Source organism: Rattus norvegicus, chromosome 5, assembly GCF_036323735.1.
Source record: "Rattus norvegicus strain BN/NHsdMcwi chromosome 5, GRCr8, whole genome shotgun sequence".
Classification (NCBI taxonomy): Eukaryota; Metazoa; Chordata; class Mammalia; order Rodentia; family Muridae; genus Rattus; species Rattus norvegicus.
Genome location: NC_086023.1, coordinates 163340102 through 163363750, shown reverse-complemented (window position 1 = coordinate 163363750; position 23649 = coordinate 163340102). Strand labels below are relative to the sequence as shown.

General features: G+C 39.8%; 1 pseudogene; it reads left to right on the top strand.

Moving 5' to 3' along the window:
• Nucleotides 1-4715: 4715 nt before the first annotated feature.
• Nucleotides 4716-23232, top strand: Mzf1-ps1 (myeloid zinc finger 1, pseudogene 1; annotated as a pseudogene).
• The last annotated feature ends 417 nt before the right edge of the window (nt 23233-23649 follow it).

Here is a 23649-nt window from a genome sequence, read left to right as displayed (position 1 = left end):
AGTTCTGTCTCCCTTTTCATTTTTGCTTTTGTGATCCTCCTGCCTCTGCCTCCTTCAGCAAATCCTCCCGGTGTGCGCCACCACAACCGGCCATTTTTGCGTTGGTTAATTTGAACATAATCTCTGTCCTCTTGTTATTCTGGCTAAGGGTTTATCTAGTTGATTTTCTCAAAGAACCAACCTTTTGTTCTGTTGATTCTTTGTATGGTCTTTATTGTTTCTACTTGGTTGATTTCAGCCTTGACTTTGATTATTTCCTGCCTTTTACTCCTCCTGGGTGTGTTTGCTTCTTTTTGTTCTAGAGCTTTTCAGGGTTTTGTGAAGCTGCTCATATATGCTGTCTCCTGTTTCTTTCTGCAGGCACTCAGAGCTATGAGTTTTCCTCTTAGCACAGCTTTCATTATGTCCCTTAAATTTGGGTATGTTGTACCTTCATTTTCATTATATTCTAAGAAGTCTTTATTTTCTTTCTTTATTTTTTCCTTGACCAGGTTATCATTGAGTACAGCATTGTTCATCTTCCATGTATATGTGGGTGTTCTTTCCTTATTGTTATTGAAGACCAGCTTTAGCCTGTGGTGTTCTGATAGGACGCATGGGATTATTTCTATCTTTCTGTATCTGTTGAGGCCTGTTTTGTGACCGATTATATGGTCAATTTTGGAGAAAGTACCATAAGGTGGTGAGAAGAATGTATATCCTTTTGTTTTAGGATAGAATGTTCTATCAATATCTGTTAAGTCCATTTGGTGCATGACTTCTGTTAGTGTGTCTATGTCTCTGTTTAATTTCTGTTTCCATGATCTGTCCATTGATGAGAGTGGGGTGTTGAAATCTCCTACTATTATTGTATGAGGTGCAATGTTTGCTTTGAGCTTTAGTGTGGTTTCTTTTATGTATGTATGTAGCTACACTTGTATTTGGAGCATTGATATATAGGATTGAGAGTTCATCTTGGTTGATTTTTCCTTTGATGAATATGAAGTGTCCTTCCTTATCTTTCTTGATGACTTTTAGTTGAAAATTGATTTTATTCGATATTAGAATGGCTACTCCAACTTGCTTCTTCAGACCATTTGCTTGGAAAAATTTTTTCCAGTCTTTCACTCTGAGGTAGTGTCTGTCTTTGTCTCTCAGGTGTGTTTCTTGTAGGCAGCAGAATACAGGGTCCTCATTGTATATCCAGTTTGTTAATCTATGTCTTTTTATTGGGGAGTTGAGTCCATTGATTTTGAGAGATATTAAGGAATAGTGATTGTTGCTTCCTGTTCTATTTGTATTTGGATGTGAGCTTATGTTCGTGTGCTTTTCTTCTCTTTGTTTTGTGGCCAAGATGATTAGTTTCTTGCTTTTTCTAGGGTGTAGCTTGCCTCCTTATGTTGGGCTTTACCATTTATTATCCTTTGTAAGGCTGGATTTGAAGAAAGATATTGTGTAAATTTGGTTTTGTCATGGAATATCTTGGTTTCTCCATCTATGTTCATTGAGAGTTTTGCTGGATACAGTAACCTGGGCTGACATTTGTATTCTCTTAGGGTCTGTATGACATCTGTCCAGGATCTTCTCACTTTCATAGTCTCTGGCGAGAAGTCTGGTGTGATTCTGATAGGTCTGCCTTTATATGTTACTTGACCTTTTTCCCTTAGTACTTTTAATTTTCTTTCTTTGTTTTGTGCCTTTGGTGTTTTGACTGTTATGTGATGGGAGGAGCTTCTTTTCTGGTCCAATCTACTTGGAGTTCTGTAGGCTTCTTGTATGCTTATGGGCATCTCTTTCTTTAGGTTAGGGAAGTTTTCTTCTATGATTTTGTTAATGCTATTTACTGGTCCTTTGAGCTGGGAGCCTTCCCTCTCTTCTATATGTATTATCCTTAGGTTTGATCTTCTCATTGATTCCTGGATTTCCTATATGTTTTGGAGCAGTTGCTTTTTCCATTTTACATCATCTTTGACAGTTGTGTCGATGATTTCTATGGAATCTTCTGCTCCTGCAATTGTCTCTTCTATCTCTTGTATTCTGTTGGTGATGCTTGTAACTACGGCTCCTTGTTTTTTCCTTTGGTTTTCTATATCCAGGGTTGTCTCCCTTTGTGCTTTCTTTATTGCTTCTATTTCCATTTTTAATTCCTTCACCTGTTTGACTGTGCTTTTCTGTAATTCTTTCAGGGATTTTCATGATTCCTCTCTATAGGCTTCTACTTGTTTATTTGTGTTTTCCTGCATTTCTCTAAGGGAGTTCTTTATGTCTCTCTTGAAATCCTCCATCATCATGATCAAATGTGATTTTAAATCTAGATCTTGCTTTTCTGGTGTGTTTGGATATTCAGTGTTTGCTTTGGTGGGAGAATTGGGTTCTGATGATTCCATGTAGTTTCTGTTGTTTGGGTTCTTGTGCTTGCCTCTCACCAGGTTGTCTCTGGTGTTACCTTATTCTGCTATTTCTGACAGTGGCTAGACCGTCATATAGGCCTGTTTTTCGGGAGTGCTGTAGACCTGTTTTCCTGTTTCCTTTCAGCCAGTTATTGGAACAAAGTGTTCTGCTTTCGGGTGTGCCATCTTTCCTGTCTACTGGTCTTCAGCTGTTCCTGTGGGCCTGTTTCCTGAGTCCACCAGGCAGGTCTCTTGGAGCAGAAAAGTTGGTCTTACTTGTGGTCTCAGGCTGTAGTTGCTCGTGGGCGGCTGCTTTTGAGCTCTCCGTGTGGGTGGCAACCAGGAGGGCCTCGCCACCTTTTCCTGGGGCTCTGTGGACCAGGGTCCCAGATGGCGTTAGGTGTTTTCCTCTGGAGTCAGAAATGTGGGCAGAGTGTAGTCTCTTCTGGCTTCCCAGGCATGTCTGCACCTCTGAAGGTTTAGCTCTCCCTACAATGGGATTTGGGTGTAGGGAGCTTTTGATTGGGTCCCTTCAGATCCGGGCAGTGTCTGGATCACAGGGGACCTGCTGCTTGAGTGCCCCTAAATTCATGTTCCCAGAGGCCCTATCCAGTTTCCTCTTGGGCCAGGGATGTGGGCAGGAGTGGGCTATATTGGTGGTCTCTCCCGCTCTGCAGTCTCAGGAGTGCCCACCTGTCTGGGAGGTGAGCTCTCTCTCCCAAGGGGTTTGGGAGCAGGGAACTGTGGGCCGGGATCAGTGAGGATGGGGTTCCAGCTAAAAATTGGAAGTGTCTGGTCCCAGAGGAATTTAGCCTCTGTGTGTCCTGAGTCCACCAGGCAGGTCGCTTGGAGCACAAAAGTTGATCTTATCTGTGGTCCTGCCTCTGAGATTTTTTTTTTCCTTCGGGGCTGGGGACCGAACCCAAGACCTTGCACTTCCTAGGTAAGCGCTCTACCACTGAGCCAAATCCCCAACCCCGTGGTCCTGCCTCTGAAGGGCTGTTTTTGAGCTCTCTGGGAGTGCAGCAACCAGGAGGGCCTGAGCCGCCTTTCCTGCCCCCCCCTCACCCCCTGTGGACCAAGGTTCCAGATGGCATTAGGTATTTTCCTCTGGAGTCAGAAATGTGGGCAGAGTGTAGTCTCTTCTGGCTTCCGAGGCGTGTCTACCCCTCTGAAGATTTAGCTCTCCCTCCCACAGGATTTGGGTGCTAAGAGCTTTTGATCGGGTCCCTTCAAATCTGGGCGGTGTCTGGACCACAGGGAACCTGCCGCTTCCCAGTATAAGTTTTTTATACTGTCTTTTATCTGTCTTTAGCTTCTTCTTTCATCATTTTTCCCTAACTTTCTGCTCTTTTTGTCTTCTTTCTTTTACCCTGAACCGCACTTTAACCTTACTTTCTCTGCAACTTACACTAACTCTCTTAGCGACTTAGCTTAACCCTTTAACTTTCTGCAACCTTTTAAAAATTATCTTTTCCTTACTTAAGTCAAATTGATGGGGCATTTTTCCCCCTAAGAGACCCACCATTGGAGCCTCGTGAAAGACTTGTAGCATTCCCTACCTTCAGGCATACTGAAGTCAACAGGCAGAGGTGAGGGCCTTCCATCTGTGTCTGGAACATTGTTTCTGGCCTCTCGTAGGATTCTGTATTTCCTTGGTGGTAAAGAGGACCTGTAACAAGCATCTCAAGTGGGATGGTGAGAAAACAAGAAGAGAGTCCAGAAAATAGAGGTCGGCCAAAGAGGACAAATAGCATTCAATCACACAGAAAGACAATCAAAAGATTAAGAGACAAAAACAGAAGTGTGCACAAGAACAAAAAACAAGCGGCTGCCCTGAGATCACCACAAAACTGAACTGATTCAGACGGGAGCTTCCGTGAGCTCACCAAAGACAGATGAAGGGGAGCAGATTCCACATCACTCCTCCTTCCCAACAGGACACCAAAGACAGATGAAGGGGAGCAGATTCCACATCACTCCTCCTTCCCAACAGGACACCAAAGACAGATGGGTGAGAGCAGATTCTACAAAAATGATGTTTAAGTCAAAGGTGCCCTCTGGAGGCCAGCTGACACCGAATGTCGGCCACTTCGAGGAGCAAAAAGTCTGCCGCGGGCCCTTCTTAATCTCAACTGACAAGTTGTGCGCTCTAGCCCTTACTTCAATCCAGTGGTCTAAAGTCAAACTCAGAGGAGTCACATCGTCAAAGTCACAAATAACACAAAACACAGACCTAAGACACACAGAAAAAGACCACTCTGGAAATACAGATGGCCAGGTGGGCGGGTCTCTTCTCCAGTCCAGGAGAATCAACGAATCCTCACCAGCACCCAGACGGCCGGGATGGTGGGAATCTTCTCCAATCCAGGAGTATCACTGAATCCTTACCGGCACCCAGACGGTAATCTCCCAGGCCTCCCTGTGGTCCCTCCTCAGCTCCTGGGTTGTCTCTTAGGACAGCACAGTCAGTGAGCCCCTGTCAGGTCTACCAATACTCACACTCTCTCATCTCCTCCCCAGACGTGAACCTCCATCTCTATCCAACACATGAGCGACTGCAAATACCAGTACTCGTGAGTAACTACAGACTCAGAGTTCAGCTGGCACGGATACACAAAGAAACAACACAAAGACAAGGAAGCTATCTCACCTCCAAGTGAGTCTTCGGAGACAAGGGTAGTCACCTATCCCAGACAAGCTACCAAATGAAAGACACCCAGAGTGGGGAGACCCTCACACAAGTCTCGGGATGACGCAACCCCTCAAGAACTCATGTAAGACCATCCTTGCTGTAATCATACAAGGTTTATTGATAGGAACCAGTGCACTGGGGTCAAGACTCATATCCCACGCAGGGGTAGAGGAGTTCAACCCCAAGTAGCTAAGAGAAGGATTAGTTAAAGGAAGAAGCCACATCCCAAGAGGTAGGGGATAGCGTCATTGAAAAATGTTGAGAATACCAGTGAAAAATCACAAGGAAAAGATCCTGTTTCTCAAGATTGTTCTTTCAGATTTTAATCTAACTTTATGGACAGTTAATTCCTGGAGCAGAGTCACTGAACTGGCTAACCTACATTTTTGGCTCTATTCTGTTTGCTAAGGGGTCTGAATTTTTCATGGTCCATCAGGACAAAATGATAACCAAAAGATTGGGAAAAGTTCTTTACCAATCCTACATCCAATAGAGGGCTAATATCCAAAATATGCAAAGAACTTGAACAGTTAGACTCTAGAGAACCAAATAACCCTATTTGGCTAAAATAGGGCTAAACAGAGAATTCTCAACTGAGGAATGGATACAACACAAATAGTACCTTTACACTATGGAGTATTACTCAGCTATTTAAAGCAATGATTTCATGAAATTAGCAGGCAAATGGATGAAACTTGAAAATATCCTGAATGAGGTAAACCAGTCACAAAATGACACACATGATATGTATTCACTGATAAGTGGATATTAGCCAAAAAGGAGCTTGGAATACCAAAGATTTAACTCACAGACCATATGAAACCCAAGAATAAAGAAGATTACACCAAAGTGTGAATGCTACAGTACTACTCATTAGGGGGTAGAGAATATTCTCTGGGAGGTAGATGGAGATAGAGATCTGAGAGAGAGGGAAGAGGGGGAGAAAAAAACTGGTGGCCAGTTCAGATAAAGAGGAGATGTGGGAGAAAGGCAGAGGATCAGGAATTTGAAAGTAAGTACATAGAAATGGGGGAGGGGAACTGGGGGTAGCCCAGATGCCAGAGACCCAGGGATTCCCAGGACCCAACAGAGAGAACTTTCGTCAAATTACACAACAAAGTGGAGATAGCACATGGAAAGACCATATTCAGTGGATAGGATCAGCCCCTAGTTAAGGGATGTGTCTACCTACCCACCTCAAAAATGTTAATTCAGAATTTCTCCTGTCAAAAGGAAATTCAGGGACAAAGAATGAAATGGAACCTGAAGGAAAGGGCATTGAGAGACTGCCCCACCTAGGAATCCTTCTCATGTGCTGACATCAAACCCAGATACTATTGCTGATGTCAAGGGGTACTTAATGGCAGAAGTCCATATAGCTGCCCTCTGAGATGCTCTGCTGGAGCCTGAACAATCCAGATACTTATATACACAGCCAAACATTGGACTAAGCTTGGGAAGCCCAATGAAGAGGTTAGCAAGGACTGTAAGAGCTGAAGGGGTTTCCGAGCACATAAGAAGAGTAACATTATCTTCCAACCAGATCCTACAAAGCTCCCAGGGCCTAAATAACCAACTGAAGTATATAAGGGATACTCCCAGCTGGATATGTAGCAGAGGATTGCCTTATCTGGCATTACTGGGAAAGGACCCCTTTGGGGGTTCTGTGCTGATGAGGCAGTAGTGGGTCGGGGAGCACCCTCATAGAGACAGGGGTAGGGAGGATGGGATAGGGGGCTTATGGAGGAAAAACGGGGAAGGGGGATAACATGTGAAATGTATATTCATAAAATAACCAATAAAAATAAATGGAACTCATGGAAAGTTTTTTTATTTGTTCCTTAATCTCAGATTAATTATTAATCACCATTACCATTAACCTATTCACACATGCAGAATCAGTTAGCTGGTGACATTATATTCATTTGCATCAGTCTAATGTGGGAAAGAATAAGTAGCTCTGCCATCTCAAATGTGTCCATGGGCTCAGAACCCTGTGATTTAAGGACAGAACCCCCACACATGGGCTTGTGCTTCTCAGTTGGAAACCAGTCACAATCATCACAACTGTTTTTGAATGTCAGCAGTCTCCTGAGAATCCTAGAACTCATTAGAAACATAAAGAGTTGATTTCCTAGCTACATTCTCTACACAGACTGGTAATTCTGGAGTCTCCTTTCCCCCAGCATATGCAGATTTGTATAATGCCATACATTCATACTTTCATGTGGAACTCCAACATAGTTAACAGATGGAATTTTGGTCTGTATTTCAGGGCAACAGGATACACACGGAAAATAGGTGTACTGTATCTGCTGGGTAGAATGAATTGGAATCTCATCAAAGGCTCAGATATTGTACTCTAGTGTGATTACCAATGATATTCAGTTTAATTCTAGAAATCAGTCTTGGTACCTAATAGCCATTTTTCTTTGATTCTACTCCAGAAAGATCAGTTTTCAGTAATAATTCTGAGCATTAGTGTTCAACATAAGGTATATCTCTGCTCTGTGTTTTGTGCCTGGTGACTGCTGAAGTTAGAAATATGCCTCAAGTTATACTCACATTGTTAATAGTCTAAATATACCATTTCATGCTCTCAAGCCTGTAGAAACATCAAAATCCCTGGTGTCAATTTGCTTCTAATGTTTTTTTTTAATGTGTTCTAGTATTGTCTAAAAATGGACTTGGATTTATTTGATCAAGAATTGTTCAATTCTTCATGTGAAATTTCAAGAAGAATTTCAATCTTTGTTCCTCACACAGAACCTGAGAGAACAACAACAAGAAGAATGAGTGAGTTCCTGGTAAGCAGTCCAAGGGTCAGTGCACTGTCCACGTTTCTTTTTAAAATTCCTCTTTCCATTCAAAACATACAAAAGTTTAATTACCTGTATGTGTTATGTTATTAGCTAAAGGGCTTATTTTTTAGCATTTTCATTTGTCCCTGTGATAATGAAAATTTAATGTATTGGTCTTTCATGTATATAACATCTGTATATTTTCACTGGATTTTATACATATAATATTTATGGACTCAAGACCTGCAGGCCACAAAGACCATCTATTGTAAATGATGCTCAAAGAATACACTGGTGACTATTTTCTCTGTTGGATGGGGTCATGTCTTTTTATATTAGTGTGGAAGTAAGGTAGGTGATTGAGTGTTTTTGAAATGACTCCGATTTCAGTACTCTGACAACCCTTTTTGATATTTCATGTCACATAGTAATCACTGGTGTGTTTATGAAATCTGTCTATTTGGCTCAAGAGAGACACTGACCCTAGGGCAAATTCTCAAATTACAAATGGTTATTTTTTGTTTTCAATATTTAGAACACATCCTGTGTTCTGACCCTTTGTAGTTCATCACATGAAATGTACTATTGCGAATTTTCAGGAGAGGATAGACTTGTTTCAAGAATCAATTTGTTGTTGTGTTTCTTTAGAAGTAAGACAGGTTCATACAACCAGTGTTATTCTTCTTCAGCCAAACTATGAATTACATAGGGAAAATTAGAGTGTTGTTGGAATGTTTCTATCTTTTCATTACAATAATGTTTTCTTTAAGTATATAAGTGTTTATCTGAATGTTTTTGTATACAGTAAATGATACATTTTGTCCCTAGAGCCCTGCGTTCAGTGCCAAACCCTGAGGATTTAAGTCACACATAGTACAGACATGCAATATATTTAGAAAGAATTATATTAGGTTTCTATGGAGAAACATCAGGTGCCTTTTCCTCTTAGTCATTCTTCATGCCCCAATTCATGTTACTGATACTCATTTGAAATAGAAACAGTATATAACCAGTGTATTAAAATTATAAAAAAGGAAGAAGTATAGATCACGCTTATGTATGCAAGCTACTATTCTAATACTCAAATGAGGTAAAATTCTGACGAAAAGAAACAAAATTAGAAGGGTGAAATCTTCAATTAAGTAAAACTCCTGAAAAATAATTTATTAAATATTCATGGAGTGTTTGAAAGCAAAGGTACATGTTATACTTTGTAAACATTTGCTCATTTTGAGATGATCATGTGATGTTTTCTCAGAGAGATCTAAATACAAGGATGTCAATGAGTATTTTAGAACATATCTCTTATTAAAGTTAGGGTTCATTTTTTTCAATATATGTAGGTTACATTTGCCTGAATGTATGCATATGTGCTATGTATTCCTCCTGCCAGTAATGTTCAGAAGAGATCATTGGATTTTAAAGGACTGGTTTTAACCATTCGTTGTGTATTGCCTTGTGTGTACAGAGAAACAAATATTGTAACAAAGGACTTTAAATGATATTATACAAATAAAACTGCATACAAAAATTTCAAATGTAGTGATGGTGGCAAATCTTTCATGTGCTGCCAAGGTTTTGGTAAACCACAGAAAATTCATAAAGATGAGGGACTTTCTAAAAGTGAGTCTAAATGTGAACATTTATGCTAAGTTATTCTATAGATTGTCTATAGAAGAGCAGCAGATCATACCCTCAGGCACATCTTCATAAAACCCTAAGAAAATATTTGCCATTCAACATTTTCTTGCCTCACTTATAACACAAAATTGACCTTAATTAATTCTTTGGTTTTTTTTGTTCTCTTGTAATTTCTTTATTTTTTTATAGGTTATTTTATTTATTCACATTTCAAATGTTATTCCCCTTCCCAGTTTCTCCTCCACAACACCTGTCCACTTCCTCTTCCCCCTGCCTTTATGAGGGTGTTCTCCACATGGCAACCCACTCCTGCCTCAGTGTCCTAGCATTCCACTACCCTGGGTCATCAAGCCTCCACAAGAGGCCCCCCTTCCCATAATGCCCTATAAGGCATTCTCTGCAATATATCCACCTGGAGTGACAGGTCCCTCTATGTGAACACCTTGATTGGTGGTTTAGTCCGTGGGTGCATATGTGGGTCTGGTTGGTTGATATTGTTGTTCTTCCTATGGGGCTGCAGGTCCCTTCAGCTCCTACAGTCCTTCCCCTAATTTCTCCATTGGCATTCCTGTGCTCAGTTTCAGGTTTGACTGCATACGTAAGCATCTGTATTGCTCAGGCTCTGGCAGAGCTTCTCAGGGGACATCTATAACAGCTGTAAGCAGGAAGCACTTCTTGACATCAGTAATAGTGTCTGGGTTTGAGATCTTCAGATGTGTTAGTTCCTGGGAACCTCTTGGGACTTTTGAGTGGCTACCACCAGTCTGCCCCACTCCTGACTGCCACACACCTCATTTCAATTTTCTGACCCTCTGTACTTCTCTCTCATCTCTTCCCATATCTGAACTGGCCCACCTTTTTGCTTCTTCTCCTCTTTCCCTTGCACATCCCTCTCTCCACTTCTTAGAGATTATTTTCTCCACCCTTCTGAGTAGCACTGTAACGCCTATACTTTGGCATGATCTACTTTCTTCTTGGGTTCCATATGTATTTTTAGTTGTATTGTGAGTATTCTAAGCTCCTTTTTGGCTAATATCCACTTATTAGTGAGTACATACCATGTGAGTTACTTTGTGACTGGGTTATCTCACACAGGTTGATATTTTCAAGTTCCATCCATTTGAATTTGAATTTAATGAAGTCATTGTTTTTTTTCATCTTCATTAACTTGGTTATTTCTTATTTACATTTTGATTTTTATTCCCTTTACCGGTTTCCGGGCCAACATTCCACTAAACCTTCCCCCTCCCCTTCTATATGGGTGTTCCTCTCCCCATCCTCCCTCCATTACCACCCTCCCCCAAACAATCAAGTTCACTGGGGTTCAGTCTTGGCAGGACCAAGGGCTTCCACTTCCACTGGTGCTGTTACTGTGCTGTTCATTGCTACCTATGAGGTTGGAGCCCAGGGTCAGTCCATGTAAAGTCTTTGGGTAGTGGCTTAGTCCCTGGAAGCTTTGGTTGATCAGCATTGGTGGTCATATGGGGTCTCAAGCCCCTTCAAGGTCTTTCAGTTCTTTTTAAGATTCCTTCAACGGGGTTCCCGTTCTCAATTCAGTGGTTTAATGATGGCATTCGCCTATGTATTTGCTGTATTCTGGCGGTGTCTCTCAGGAGAGATCTACATCTGGTTCCTGTCAGCCTGTACTTCTTTGCTTCATCCATCTTATCTAGTTTGGTGGCTGTATGTGGATGGGCCACATGTGGGGCATGCTCTGAATGGGTGTTCCTTCAGCCTCTGTTCCAAACTTTGCCTCCCTATTCCCTCCCAAGGGTATTCTTGTTCCCCTTTTAAAGAAGGAGTGAAGAATCTGCATTTTGGTCATCCTTCTTGAGTTTCATGTGTTCTGTACATGTAGGGTGTTTTGAGCATTTGGGCTAATAGCCATTTATCAATGAGTGCATACCATGTGTGTTTTTCTGTGATTGGGTAACCTCACTCAGGATGGTATTTTCCAGTTCCATCCATTTGCCTATGAATTTCATAAAGTCATTGTTTTTGATAGCTGAGTAATATTACATTGTGTAGATGTACCACATTTTCTGTATCCATTCCTCTGTTGAAGGGCATCTCGGTTCTTTCCAGATTGTGGCTATTATAAATAAGGCTGGTATGAACATAGTGGAGCATGTGTCTTTGTTATTTGTTGGGGCATCTTTTGGGTATATGCACAAGAGAGGTATAGCTGGGTCCTCAGGTAGTTCAATGTCCAATGTTCTGAGGAAACTCCAGACTGATTTCCGGAATTGTTGCACTAGTGCAATCCCGCCAACAAAGGAGGAGTGTTCCTCTTTCTCCACATCCTTGCCAGCATCTGCTGTTGCCTGAGTTTTTGATCTTAGCCATTCTCACTGGTGTGAGGTGAAATCTCAGGGTTGTTTGATTTGCATTTCCCTTATGACTAAAGATGTTGAGCATTTCTTTAGGTGTTTCTCAGCCATTCAGAATTCCTGTGAATTCTATGTTTAGCTCTGAACCCCATCATTTTTTTTTAAATTTTTTTTTTTAAATTTTTTTTTTATTAACTTGAGTATTTCTTATATACATTTCGAGTGTTATTCCCTTTCCCGGTTTCCGGGCAAACATCCCCCTCCCCCCTCCCCTTCCTTATGGGTGTTCCCTTCCCAACCCTCCCCCCATTGCCGCCCTCTCCCCATAGACTAGTTCACTGGGGGTTCAGTCTTAGCAGGACCCAGGGCTTCCCCTTCCACTGGTGCTCTTACTAGGATATTCATTGCTACCTATGGGGTCAGAGTCCAGGGTCAGTCCATGTATAGTCTTTAGGTAGTGGCTTAGTCCCTGGAAGCTCTGGTTGCTTGGCATTGTTGTACTTTTGGGGTCTCGAGCCCCTTCAAGCTCTTCCAGTTCTTTCTCTGATTCCTTCAATAGGGGACCTATTCTCAGTTCAGTGGTTTGCTGCTGGCATTCGCCTCTATATTTGCTGTATTCTGGCTGTGTCTCTCAGGAGCGATCTACATCCGGCTCCTGTCGGTCTGCACTTCTTTGCTTCATCCATCTTGTCTAATTGGGTGGCTGTATATGTATGGGCCACATGTGGGGCAGGCTCTGAATGGGTGTTCCTTCAGTCTCTGTTTTAATCTTTGCCTCTCCCTTCCCTGCCAAGGGTATTCTTTTTCCTCATTTAAAGAAGGAGTGAAGCATTCACATTTTGATCATCCGTCTTGAGTTTCGTTTGTTCTACGGATCTAGGGTAATTCAAGCATTTGGGCTAATAGCCACTTATCAATGAGTGCATACCATGTATGTCTTTCTGTGATTGGGTTAGCTCACTCAGGATGATATTTTCCAGTTCCAACCATTTGCCTACGAATTTCATAAACTCATTGTTTTTGATAGCTGAGTAATATTCCATTGTGTAGATGTACCACATTTTCTGTATCCATTCCTCTGTTGAAGGGCATCTGGGTTCTTTCCAGCTTCTGGCTATTATAAATAAGGCTGCGATGAACATAGTGGAGCACGTGTCTCTTTTATATGTTGAGGCATCTTTTGGGTATATGCCCAAGAGAGGTATAGCTGGATCCTCAGGCAGTTCAATGTCCAATTTTCTGAGGAACCTCCAGACTGATTTCCAGAATGGTTTTACCAGTCTGCAATCCCACCAACAATGGAGGAGTGTTCCTCTTTCTCCACATCCTCGCCAGCATCTGCTGTCACCTGAGTTTTTGATCTTAGCCATTCTCACTGGTGTGAGGTGAAATCTCAGGGTTGTTTTGGTTTGCATTTCCCTTATGACTAAAGATGTTGAACATTTCTTTAGGTGTTTCTCAGCCATTCGGCATTCCTCAGCTGTGAATTCTTTGTTTAGCTCTGAACCCCATTTTTTAATAGGGTTATTTGTTTCCCTGCGGTCTAACTTCTTGAGTTCTTTGTATATTTTGGATATAAGGCCTCTATCTGTTGTAGGATTGGTAAAGATCTTTTCCCAATCTGTTGGTTGCCGTTTTGTCCTAACCACAGTGTCCTTTGCCTTACAGAAGCTTTGCAGTTTTATGAGATCCCATTTGTCGATTCTTGATCTTAGAGCATAAGCCATTGGTGTTTTGTTCAGGAAATTTTTTCCAGTGCCCATGTGTTCCAGATGCTTCCCTAGTTTTTCTTCTATTAGTTTGAGTGTGTCTGGTTTAAAATTTTTTTTTATCTTTATTAACTTGAGTATTTCTTATTTACATTTCGATTGTTATTCCCCTTAGTGGTTTCTGGGCAAACATCTCCCTAGCCCCTCTCACTCCCCTTTTATTTGGAAGTTATGCTCCCCAACCTCCCCCCATTACCACCCTCCCCCCAACAAACACTTTCACTATGTTAAACCCCATTTTTAATAGGGTTATTTGTCTCCCTGCAGTCTAACTTCTTGAGTTCTTTGTATATTTTGGATATAAGCCCTCTATCAGTTGTAGGATTGGTAAAGATATTTTCCCAATCTGTTGGATACCGTTTTGTCCTAACAACAGTGTCCTTTGCCTTATAGAAGTTTTGTAGTTTTATGAGGTCCCATTTGTCGATTCTTGATCTTAGAGCATAAGCCATTGGTGTTTTGTTCAGGAAATTTTCTCCAGTGCCCATATGTTTGAGAGTCTTCCCCAGTTTTTCTTCTACTAGTTTTGGTGTATCTGGTTTGATGTGGAGGTCCTTGATCCACTTGGACTTAAGCTTTGTACAGGGTGATAAGCATAGATCGATCTGCATTCTTCTACATGTTGCCCTCCAGTTGAACCAGCACCATTTGCTGAAAATGCTATCTTTTTTCCATTGGATGGTTTTGGCTCCTTTGTGAAAAATCAAGTGACCCTAGGTGTGTGGGTTCATTTCTGGGTCTTCAATTCTATTCCACTGGTCTATCTGTCTGTCTCTGTACCAATTCCATGCAGTTTTTATCACTATTGCTCTGTAATACTGCTTGAGTTCAGGGATAGTGATTCCCCCTGAAGTTCTTTTATTGTTGAGGATAGTTTTAGCTATCCTGGGTTTTTTGTTATTCCAGATGAATTTGCAAATTGTTCTGTCTAACTCTCTGAGGAATTGGATTGGTATTTTGATGGGGATTGCATTGAATCTGTAGATCGCTTTTGGTAAAATGGCCATTTTTACTATATTAATCCTGCCAATTCATGAACATGGGAAATCTTTCCATATTCTGAGGTCTTCTTCAGTTTCTTTCTTAAGAGGTTTGAAGTTCTTATCATACAGATCTTTTATTTGCTTGGTTAATGTCACACCGAGGTATTTTATATTATTTGGGACTATTATGAAGGGTGTCGTTTCCCTAATTTCTTTCTGGGCTTGTTTGTCTTTTGTGTAGAGGAAAGCTACTGATTTATTTGAGTTAATTTTAAACACAGCCACTTTGCTGAAGGTGTTTGTTATGTTTAGTAGTTCTCTGGTGGAACTTTTGGGATCACTTAAATATACTATCATATCATCTGCAAATAGTGACAATTTGACTTCTTCTTTTCCAATCTGTATCCCTTTGATCTCCTTTTGTTGTCTGATTGCTCTGGCTAGAACTTCAAGAACTATTTTGAATAAGTAGGGAGAGAGTGGGCAGCCTTGTCTAGTCCCTGATTTTAGTGGGATTGCTTCTCTCCATTTAGAGTAATGTTAGCTACTGGTTTGCTGCATACGGCTTTTACTATGTTTAGGTATGGGCCTTGTTCTCTATTCTTTCCAGGACTTTTGTCATGAAGTGGGGTTGCAATTTCAAATGCTTTCTCAGCATCTAATGAAATGATCATGTGGTTTTGTTCTTTCAGTTTGGTTTCATAGTGGATTACATTGATGGTTTTCCATATTTTAAACCATCCCTGCATGCTTGGGATGAAGCCTACTAGATCATTGTGGATAGAAGGAATTCGGTAGCACTCCATCTGTTTCAATCTTGTGGAATAGTTTGGATAGTATTGGTATGAGGTCTTCTATGAAGGTCTGATAGATTTCTGCACTGAATCCATCTGGACCTGGGCTCTTTTTGGTTGGGAGATCTTTAACGACTGCTTCTATTTCTTTAGGAGTTATGGGGTTGTTCAATCTGGTCGTGATTTAACTTTGGTACCTGGTATCTGTCTAAGAAATTGTCCATTTCGTGCAGATTTTCAATTTTTTTGAATATAGGCTTTTGTAGTAGTATCTGATTTTTTTTGAATTTCCTCTGATTCTGTAGTCATGTCTCCCTTTTCATTTCTGATATTGTTAATTTTGACACACTCTCTATGTCCTCTGGTTAGTCTGGCTAAGGGTTTATCTATCTTGTTGACTTTCTCAAAGAACCAACTTTTGGTTCTGTTGATTCTTTCTATGGTCCTTTTTGTTTCTACCTGGTTGATTTCAGCTCTGAGTTTGATTATTTCCTGCCTTCTACTCCTCTGCAGTGTATTTGATTCTTTTTGTTCTAGAGCTTTTAGGTGTGCTGTCAAGCTGCTGATATATGCTCTCTCCTGTTTCTTTCTGCAGGCACTCATAGCTTTCATTCTGTCCCATAAGTTTGGTATGTTGTATCTTCATTTTCATTAAATTCTAAGAAGTCTTTAATTTCTTTCTTTCTTTCTTCCTTGACCAGGTTATCATTGAGTAGAGCATTGTTCACTTTCCATGTATATGTGGGTGTTCTTCCTTTATTGTTGTTGAAGTCCAGCTTTAGCCCATGGTGGTCTGATAGGACGCATGGGATTATTTCTATCTTTCTGTATCTGTTGAGGCCTGTTTTGTGCCCAATTATATGGTCAATTTTGGAGAAAGTACCATGAGGTGGTGAGAAAAAGGTACATCATTTTGTTTTAGGATAGAATGTTCCATAAATATGTTATGTCCATTTGGTTCATGACTTCACTTAGTCTGTCTATGTCTCTGTTTAATTTCTGTTTCCATGATCTGTCCTTTGATGAGAGTGGGGTGTTGAAAACTCCTAGTATTATTGTGTGAGGTGCAATGTGTGCTTTGACCTTTAGTAAGGTTTCTTTTATGTATGTAGGTGCCCTTTTATTTGGAGCATAGTTGTTTAGGATTGAGAGTTCGTCTTAATTGATTTTTCTTTTGATGAATATGAAGTGTCCTTCCTTATCTTTTTTGATGACTTTTGGTTGAAAATAAATTGTATTCGATATTATAATGGCTACTCCAGCTTGCTTCTTCAGACCATTTGTTTGGAAAGTTGTTTTCCAGCCTTTCACTCTGAGGTAGTTTCTGTCCTTGTCACTGAGATGTGTTTCCTGTAGACAGCAGAATGCAGGGTCCTCATTGCGTATCCAGTTTGTTAATCTATGTCTTTTTAATGGCCAGTTGAGTCCACTAATGTTGAGAAATAGTAAGGAATAGTGATTGCTGCTTCCTGTTATATTCGTATTTGGATGTGAGATTATATTTGTGTGCTTTTCTTTGTTTTGTTGTCAAGACGATTAGTTTCTTGCTTTTTCTTTGGTGTATCTTGCCTCCTTATGTTGGGCTTTACCATTTATTATCCTTTGTAGGGCTGGATTTGTAGAAAGATATTGTGTAAATTTGGTATATCTTGGTTTCTCCATCTATGTTCATTGAGAGTTTTGCAGGATACAGTAACCTGGTCTGGCATTTGTGTTCTCTTAGGGTCTGTATGACATCTGTCCAGGATCTTCTCACTTTCATAGTCTCTGGCGAGAAGTCTGGTGTGATTCTGATAGGTCTGCCTTTATATGTTACTTGACCTTTTTCCCTTACTGCTTTTATTTCTTTATTCTTTCTTTATTTTGTGCATTTGATGTTTTGACTATTATGTGATGGGAGGAGTTTCTTTTCTTGTCCAATCTATTTGGAGTTCTGTAGGCTTCTTGTATGTTTATGGGCATCTCTTTCTTTAGGTTAGGGACGTTTTCATCTATGATTATGTTGAAGATATTTACTGGTCCCTTGAGCTGGGAGTCTTCACTCTCTTCTATACCTATTGTTCTTAGGTTTGATCTTCTCATTGAGTCCTGGATTTCCTGTATGTTTTGGGCCAGTAGCTTTGTCCGTTTTACATTATCTTTGATGGTTTTGTTTATGATTTCTATGGCCTCTTCTGCTCCTGAGATTCTCTCTTCTAACTCTTGTATTCTGTTGGTGATGCTTGTATCTACAGCTCCTTGTCTCTTCCTTTGGTTTTCTATATCCAGGGTTGTCTCCCTTTGTGCTTTCTTTATTGCTTCTATTTCCATTTTTAATTCCTTCACCTGTTTGACTGTGCTTTTCTGTAATTCTTTCAGGGATTTTTATGATTCCTCTCTATAGGCTTCTACTTGTTTATTTATGTTTTCCTGCATTTCTCTAAGGGAGTTCTTTATGTCTTTCTTAAGTCCTCCATCATCATGATCAAATGTGATTTTAAATCTAGATCTTGCTTTTCTGGTGTGTTTGGATATTCAGTGTTTGCTTTATTGGGAGAATTGGGCTCTGATGATGCCATGTAGTCTTGGTTTCTGTTGCTTGGGTTCGTGCGCTTGCCTCTTGCCATCAGGTTGTCTCTGGTGTTACCTTGCTCTGCTATTTCTGACAGTGGCTAGATTGTCCTATAGGCCTGTGTTTCGGGAGTGCTGTAGACCTGTTTTCCTGTTTTTTTTTTTCAGCCAGTTATGTGAACAGAGTGTTTTGCTTTCAGGCACGTAGTTTTTCCTGTCTACTGGTCTTCAGCTGTTCCTGTGAAGGTGTATCCTAAGTCCACCAGGCAGATTGCTTGGAGCAGAAACGTTGGTCTTTCCTGTGGTCCTGTGGCTGAAGTTGTTCCTGGGTGGGGGCTTTTTTGAGCTCTCTGTGAGGGCAGCAACCAGAAGTGCCTGTGCTGCCTTTTCCTGTGGCCCCCATCCACTGGGGTCCCATATGGCGTTAAGTGTTTACTTCTGGAGTCAGAAATGTGGGCAGAGTGTAGTGTCTTCTGGCTTCCCAGGCGTGTCTGCCCCTCTGAAGGTTTAGCTGTCCCGCCCTCAGGATTTGGGTGCAGGGACCTTTCGACCGGGTCCCTTCAGGTCTGGGTGGTGTCTTGAAGTCATTGTTTTTAGTGGGTGAGTTGTAATCCATTATGTAAATGTACCACATCTTCTGTATGCATTCCTCTAATGAGGGGTATCTGGCTTGTTTCCAGCTTCTGGCTATTATAAATAAGGCTGCTATGAACACAGCTGAGCATGTGTCCTTGTTATATGTTGAAGCATCATTTGGGAGTATGCCCAGGAGCAGTATAGCTGCATTCTCAGGTAGAACTATTTGCAATTTTCTAAGTAACTTCTAGACTATTTTCCAGAGTGGTTGTACCAGATTGTAATCGCATCAGCAATGGAGGAGAGTTCCTTTGTCTCCACATCTGCTGCCACCCAAGTTTTCATTTTAGCTATTCTGACTTATGTATGGTAGAATCTCAGGGTTGCTTCAATTTGCATTTCCCTGATGACTAAGAATGTTGAACATTTCTTCAAGGACTTCTCAGCCTTTCAAGATTGTTCAGTTGAGAATTCTCTGTTTAGTTCTGTACACCATTTTTAAATAGGGTTAGTTAGTCCTCTGGCATCTAACTTCTTAAGTTCTTTGTATATTTTGGATGCGAGTACTCTATCACATATAGAGTAGGGTTGGTAGGCATCTTTTCTCAAACTGTGGATTGCCATTTTTTTCCTATTACAGTGAGCCTTGCCTTACAGAAGGTTGTCAGTATTATGAGGTCTCATTTGTCAATTTTTGACCTAAGAGCATAAGCCATTAGGATTCTGTACAGAATTTCCCCTGTACCACTTGTTCAAGGTTCTTGTCCACTTTCTCTTTTATTAGTTTCAGTTTATCTGGTGTGATGTGAAGGTCCGTGATCTACTTGGACTTGAGTTTTGTACAAGTAGATAAGAATGGGTCAATTTGCATTCTTCTACAGGCACACTGAATGTTGAAACAACCTCATTCGTTGAAAAATGCAGTAATTACTTATGGTTTAACATATGTATGCTTTTTTTTTTCAGGATAAAATAGGTGATTTTCCATTGCAGGGTCTGTTAACCTTCAAGGACGTGGCTGTGTACTTTTCACTGGAGGAATGGGAATGTCTCAAATGTGAGCAGAGAGCATTGTATATAGATGTGATGTTGGAGAAATACAACAATCTATTACTTTTGGGTAAGAATGTACTTCTTGTTGAATTTCTAATTCTTTCTTTGAAATTTCCTACTATGTGTTCATGTAACTCTTTTAAATGTCTAGGGACCCCAAATGATGGAAATTCAGGTTAAAATCTGACCTTTTTCTTTATGTTCCCTTTATATTTATCTGCTTGCTTTGGAAATGTCCAGATACTTACTTTCTGAAATTTCATTACAGATATAGTACTTATCTGTCCTAGCTTCTGCAATGTACAATTAGATTTTGTTTTCTTTTTATTGGTTATTTTATTTACTTACCTTTCAAATGTTATGCCAATTGCCCATTCCCCCTACACAAACTTCATATCCTATCCCTTCTTTTCCTGATTCTATGAGGGTACTCCCCCATCTACCCAAAAACCTAATCCTGTCTCTCTGCCCAAGGATTCCCCTACACTGGGGCATCAAGAGTTCACAGGACTGTGGGCCTTCCCTCCCATTGATGCCATTTAATATAATCCTCTGCTTCATATGCAGCTGAAAACATGGGCCCCATCATATGTACTTTTTGGTTAGTGGCTTAATCCTCAGGAGCTCTGTGGTTTCTGAATGGTTGATATTATTGTCCTTTGTATGGGGTTGCAAACCCCTTCAACTCCTTCAGCCATTCTCCTAGCATTTCCATTGGGGTCCCTGTGCTTAGTCTGATTATTGGCTGCATGCCTCCACATCTGTATTTGCGAGGCTCAAGAATAGCCTCTGAGAATACAGCTATATCTGGCTCCTGTCAGCAAATACTTTATGGTGTCAACAATACTGTCTTGGCTGGTATCTATATATAAAATGGATCCCCATTTGGGGCAGTCTCTAGAGTGCATTTTCTTCATTCCCCATTAGAATATTAGTCCCTCTATTTTGTTTAGACATCCGCTAATCTTGGTTAATGTTTTTGAGAAGGGTAAATGGTATAATTTGAAAATAAGATTTAAAAGGTTATTATCATTTCATACCATTTCATATAGATGAGATTTGAGGTTCTTTTGAGGATCCATATAATCACTAAAAAAAACTTCAAAAACTTCTCTTGAGAGCACATATCCATGAGAATATATAGTTTACCTGAAACTGCAGCAAACACTTGATTATTGAATCACTTAGTCCTCATTTAAGTAATCCCTGTTATTCCTAATTACATTTTTTCAGAAAATCAATTTATTTGTGGAAAGTATGAGAAGGTCTTTAATCAAGACAAAGAGCACATTGTCCAAGAGCATGTGAATATCCAAGAGAACTCTTCTCTATGTGACAAGTTTAGTAATATCATTTATGAATCCACCCAAAGTACATTTTGTAAAACTAACCAGAGATATGCCTCTCTTCAACCCTCAAACCTAAAAGGATATAAAACTGGGAAAACTAAAAAAGGTTGTAGATATAAAGACTGTGTAAACTCTTAAAATGTGTGTTCTATCACTAATATCAATCAAGCAATCCATATAGGGCAGAAAGAACAAAATAGAAATACAGAATTTGATACAGTTTTTGTCTCTATACAAAAACTCATGCTCAAAGAAACAATAGTGAAGGGAGCCCTTATAAATGTAGTGAATTCGACAAATGCTTTACTCAGAAATGCAATCTCCAAAGTCTGCAGATAATTCCTCAAGAAAAGAAGCCTTATACATGTAGTCAATGTCACAAAGGCTTCACCCAAAAATCCTATCTTAAAATTCATCAGAGAATTAATACAGGAGAGAAGCTCTTTAGATGCAGTGAATGTGACAAATGTCTTACTTAAAAATTTAATCTTAATAATCACAAGACAATTCATATAAGAGAGAAACTTTACAAATGTAGTGAATGTGACAAAGGCTTTACCAAATGATTCCATCTAAGCCTTCATCAGCGAATTCATACAGGAGATAAACCTTACAAATGCAGTGAATGTGACAAATTCTTTCCCATAAATCCAATCTTAGTACTCATGAGAGAATTCATACAGCAGAGAATCCTTACGAAAGCAGTGAATGTGACAAATGCTTTACTAGGAAGCACCATCTCATAAGTTATCAAACAATTCATACATGAGACAACACTCACAAATATTGTGTATGTGACAAATGTATTACCACAACCTCAGTCTGCGATATCATCAGAGATGTTATACATTAGAGAATCTTTATAAGTGAAGTGAATGAGACAATCCTTTATGAAGAAATATCATCGTAAATTAATTTAGAAAATATAGGAGAAAAAGCTTTTGAATGTATCGAAGAGGTGAATACTTTAGTTTTGACCTATTTCTTAGAATTTAACCAAGAATATATACAGGCAAGAATCTGAACAAATATAATATATGCATTAATCTTTGTCTTCATATCATGTCAGCGGAAACATCTGAACAGTTTTTTTCCGTGAAAAGTATTTCTTTTGTGAAAAATGTGGCATGTGCTTTATTCAGGGTGTATACATGCAACACCTGAGATTCTACACTACAGAATTTGTTTGATCATGAAAAACTTGTTAAAACCATGCAGTGTTCAAATCTTAGATAGTGTCAACTATTTGTGCTGGGAGAAACTCTGAAAATGTGACAATGTAGGAAAGTTTTCATTAATCTTTCATTGGTTCATGCTCAAATATTACAAGATGAAGACAAGTGGGGAAAGCCAGAAGAATGTAATAATGTGTAATCCTTTCAGGGAGACAGAAATAATCCATTGCAAACGGAAACTAATTAAGATGTGTACTATACCCCTCAAAATTTCCAATGAAACTGTCAGCATTCTGTATATTCAATTCTAATGGACAAATTTAGGCAAATTATACTTCAAAGTATATTTGACAATCTAGGCCAAGAAGTCTTCATGTTATTTATCCTATATATATTCCGACAGATATGAATCGTGCTTTGAGTATCCAGAAACAATAATTATCAAATGCTGGTTTCATGTTCCGGAATAACACCTGATTCTGGGTCCCTTGTGCTCTGGTCAACAACTCCTTCCCCATTGTTCTGTAAATTAAGAGGAATGATTCAACAAGTGTGACTTGGTTGTTTTCAATTTTCACTTGGGATACGTAGATGAATATATTTCCACCTTCTGGCATCTTCCTCAATTTTTCTTCTTCAGAAACTAAGTTCTTGTCATACATGCTTTCACTTGCTTGATTAGATGTAAATGAATTTACTTTATTTGGTTTGTGGCTATTGCATAACTTACTTTTTATCCTGTTTATTGCCTTGAGTAGAGGGTGTCTACTTCTATTTTCAAGTCAACTGTGCATCCAGTCACTTGGCAAAATAATTTTCAACTGTAGTTTTCCACACGTTTGGTCTCATATTATCTGAATAAGTGATATTTTGAGTTCTTCCTTTTGACATTGTATCCCCTTGATTTCCTTTAGTTGCCTGATTGCTATTTCTAGAACTTCCAGTTACTGTATTGACGAGATATGTGGAGAGTGGACAGCCTTGTCTTGTCCATGATTTTAGTGGAAATGCTTGAAGTTTCTCTCCATCTAATTTGATTTTTGGTATTAATTGCTGTATATTGCCTGTATTTTATTTAGATATGTGCCTTGTATCTCTTATCTCTCCAAACTTATCATAAAGACACGTTGGATTTCATCAAACACAATTTTGGTGTCTAGTGAGATATTTATATGGGGTTTTTCTTTCAGTTTTTTTATATTGTACATTATTGTGATGGCTATACCTTGTTGGCAACTTATTTACATTCGAAATAAACTGCAATCCAATAATGGAGGGAATACCTGTTATGTAGACCTGTGTATGGAGGAAACAGGCTTCTGATCCACATTTTGACATGGGATGACACACACTTTGAATCCAGATCATGAGGCATAGTGGCCATGTGATGTTTAGTCCTAGACAAGGTACTAAACACATTAAATCACAGGAATCTGAGGTAAGCAGAATTCTGAGATCTAGGCCAGTTTGGCACAGAGTAAATTTCAAAACAAGGCATGGTTGTGCACATCATTAAAGTGGGGCATACCTTCTGATGTATGCCTGCATAATGATGATAGAAGGA